This window comes from Podarcis cretensis, assembly GCF_951804945.1.
Source record: "Podarcis cretensis genome assembly, chromosome: 2".
NCBI classification, from domain to species: domain Eukaryota; kingdom Metazoa; phylum Chordata; class Lepidosauria; order Squamata; family Lacertidae; genus Podarcis; species Podarcis cretensis.
In genome coordinates this window covers 110,149,672-110,153,911 of record NC_137171.1, presented here as the reverse complement: position 1 = coordinate 110,153,911, position 4,240 = coordinate 110,149,672, and positions in this window count along the sequence as shown.

Sequence of the window (4,240 nt, the reverse complement as noted above, 5' to 3'; positions counted from 1 at the left end):
TGGCTGTGCAATTTGTGTTAGGTTGTGTTGCTGTTTGGGGATGTCTATGTGAGTGGCCTCTGTGTGTGCCCAGTGGAGTGCATGGGTGCAGGGTCTCAGCAGGTGAGTGGGTGGGCATCTCAGGTGAGCTGGGATGTCAACAAGGTTTCCCCTGGCTGTATGCCATGGCTGCATTGAGCCTGGGTCTTCAAACCAAGTGACATCTTCCTTTCTCGAGGTTCAGCTACTATGACTACTTATTGCCTGGTATTTTCTGCCTAGGAACAAGTGGGTGGGGCCTCCTCCCCACAACAATCCTTTTGCAGAGAGCTGATTAGCCAGAGAATGGGAGATTGACAGAAAAATATTCAGGATTCTCTCTCCATTGAAATTCAGTACTGGAGGTTGGGGAAAATAGAAAGAGTGTAGTTGGGGAATCTAGTGGAAACTTAAGAATAAGTAGTAGTAGACCAGCCTCCACTGAACTTAGGTTTTTCATCTGAAGAGAGGACTGCCTTCCATTCATATTTTCTGGTGAATGAGTGATTGGAAAAATCCAAAATGTTCTGCTGTGACGGCTTCGAAACTCATTTCTTCAATTCATTGTAAAGTGGCTTTTTATTGAAGATTCTGGGTGAAGTCTTTTTGAGGGGAAAAGGTTCCATTTAATTAGTCCAACTTACCACCCTTGGGAGCATCTGAGGCTGTCCAGAAAGGACCGCACAGAAATCCACTCAGTGGTTGCAGGGTCAGTAGCTGTGCGGCCTCCCAGCCCATTCACCCGGTAGCGCTGGTGAAATATGCCCTTTAGGTCCTCGAGTAAAATATAGCCTTCTGTATCCAAACCTTTTAATGTAAAAACCGATCTTTGGTCCAGGTCTGTTGGTTCCAACGCAGCTGAAGTTTCGTGTGATGCAACAATCACATATGCCTGGCTGCAGCTTCCTGCAATTCTTCCCCATAAGATAGCATCAGGAGCCCAGGGAGGTCTAGGACTATAAAACAACCATGTAAGTAGCACATATGGGCCTGGCTGAAGCTTCCTGGTGGTGAACAAGTAATCCCTACATGTAAGAGGGTTGCTGAAGTCTGGGACACTCTGTACTGCATCCGGCTGGTTCCTCAGCTTCAGCCCATTTGGATTTGTCCAAACAAGCAGTATATTATGCACCTAAAAAGCTCCTTGTGCCTTTTGAGCCTAGCAGGGACAGGTGCCCTGAGGAACAAAGAAGATGCCTCTGAGCCTCATGTAATGAAAGTCTTGTTAACTGAAAGGAATGCACTTCCTTCCCATGTAAGACAGCATCATTTGGAAGCCGAGCTCTAGGACATTCTGTACAGGATTTCAGAATCTCGGGTTAGATCAGTCCCAGCCCTTGCCAACCTAGCAGTTTGAAAGCTCACCAATGCAAGCAGATAAATAGGTACCACTGTGGGGGGAAGGTACATTGGTACCTCGGGTTAAGAACTTATTTCTTTCTGGAGGTCCGTACTTAACCTGAGGTACCACTTTAGCTAATGGGGCCTCCCGCTGCCGTTGCGCTGCCACCGCACGATTTCTGTTCTCATCCTGAAGCAAACTTCTTAACCCAAGGTACTATTTCTGGGATAGTCTGTAACGTGAAGCGTCTGTAACCTGAAGCATCTGTAACACGAGGTACCACTGTACATGGTATTTCCGTGTGCTCTGGCTTTTGTCATGTTGTTCTGTTGCTCCAGAAGCGGTTTAGTCATGCTGGCCACATGACCCGGAAAGCTGTCTGTGGACAAACACTGGCTCCCTCGGCCTGAAAGTGAGATGAGTGCCTCAACCACAAAGTTGTCTTTGACTGGACTTCACCGTCCAGGGGTCTTTTACCTTTTACCTTTTTACTGGGGTATCACAAGCACTTGTCCCTCGCAAGCACTTAGGATTGTTAAAATTAAAAGCTGTATGTTCTGGGCCTCAGAGCCCAATCAGCTTCTGAACTTGCCTGCCCTGGTGCACCATGCTCCTCTTTTGGTTTGTGTGGCTCAGTCAACCAAGAAATGTGGAGCTGGGCAGAGAACCCATTGAAAGGAACGGGCATGCCTCCACCAAAGATAGCATCAGAGGACCACTGAGGTCTGGGACATTCTGTAGAGCATCCAGCTGAACCCACATCCCACTAACATTTGTTAAACAATCAGGACATGATGCACTTAATGGCTCAAGGAACCACCACCCACATCTCTGCTGCTCTTCAGAGCCACCCCAGAGCCCTCTTGTACCTTGAAGCCCATTAGAATGGGTTGAGCAGCCAAGAAGGTCCCTCTCGGCCTTATATAATGACAGTATTGAGCCTCAGACGGAGAGAAGTATTTGAGCTCTTCCTCCTCCTTATTACCAGGAAGCCTAGTCCTCTGTCTCCAAGCAATCACTCTTCAAAACAGTCTTTCTAATCAGACACAGCTTTTTCCTTGCTAACATGAAGCCACGCTTGGCTCAGGTCTGGCTGCTTGGAATCTGTCTTTTGCTCTGCCTCAGCTGTGGAGGTAAGTCCCACCTGCCAATGCAAAAACATGGTAGGCCACCAATTCAAATGTGCTGTATGTCCACCACCTATCTTCCTAAGAACTGGCGAACCCGTAAGCTATTTTCTTTCTCTTATTAGCTCTGGCACCTATTTGGGGATAATGATTGAAAGGCTAAGTTTGGAAATAATGCAAACGTAGCCTGGAGAAAGGCTTTGATGCTATTAAGTGCCAGATCTATACAGGCATCATCACCCACCATGTCAATTTGGCCAGTTCCAAATATTCACATAATTTACATAACCATTCTGCTTTGGTCGGTACCTGGTTACCCTTCCAGTACTTAGCCACCAGGATTCTCGCCGCTGATGCCACGTAGTATTTTCTCTAGAAATATCACTATTCAATACTCCCAAAAGGTATGTTTCTGGTCTTTTGCTATGTAAAGTTCTTAGTAACTTTTTTATTTCTTCACGGATCATGTCCCAGAACTTTCTGATCAGCATTTTTCTTCTTTGAAGGAAACAACTAGTTTGGTGACTTAGAAGCCCAGGGAGGGACAAGACATGTAAATAGAAAAGCCTTTCTTACAGCAGATGATTTTCTCTTTCTTTCTTTCTTTCTTTCTTTCTTTCTTTCTTTCTTTCTTCTTCCATTGACAGCAAATGCCTTAATGTGTAGTGTGTGCGATTCAGAGGGTGAAGGACAGCCGTGTGTACCAGTTGCCCCATATGTACAAAAATGCCCTGATGATCTACGTACAGGACACCCTGTAGCCTGCATCTTGTACAGAATCACTTCATGTGAGTGGTCCTTCTTGTCTTTCCCTCCCCCTTATTTTCAGTGCATTTCCATGGGTTGGTGGTGGGGCATGGCTATTATGACTGGGTACAGAGGAGGTCGGGGATCTTGCAATTTCAGCAGAACAAGAACTACGAGAGAAGCACCTCGTTCCAATGGAAGCTCTAAGCTACGCTAATGCGAAACCTGATTCCAAGCCCTCAGTCACATGATGAAATGTATCCCCCTGGAAATTCTTTGAATCAACAATACCTGCAAGCAGTAGGAAAAACATGAGTTTTCTAAGTTTACTTATAATTCTCCAGTCAAACTCTAGCATGCCAAGGTACAGAAAGGATCCTGGATAAGTCCATGTGATACAGACCACCTGGCTGAGGTATCTCAAGTCAGGGGCCAGGTTGGGCCCTCTGGCCAGTGGCATCCCAATTGCAATGCTTCACCTAATGTCATGGGAAATTTCCATTCATTCTTGAGGATAAATGGGGGTGTTGGTTGCTGTACCTGGGAACAGTGGTAGCAAAAACCTGCCTTTCAGCACAGACCCCCATTTCCCCAGCTGTCACTGATGGGGACCTTGCCATAAGTGGATCCTTCTATTACCATCACACATCTTTCGCTAGATTCTAACAGTAACCCAGATACTTTTCTTTCTCTTCCCAGTGGAAACTAAACATGTGTTGCGCTACTACAAACGATGCGGCTTCTATGCCAGCGGCTGCAAAACTCGAAAGGTCCACCATGCTGTAAAGCAATTGCATGAGCTCCACTGCTGTAATGACAGAGACCAGTGCCTTTGAATGCAGTCTAAGGAAGATGCTGTATTAAAAGAACTCTGATGTGAACAAAGGGCTGTGTGTTACGTTGCTGTGTGGGGATGTCTATGTGAGTGGTCTCTGTGTGGGCCCAGTGGCATGCAGTGGTCTTGGCAAGCAAGTGGACGGGCATGCTTTTTAAAAATAAAAAATTA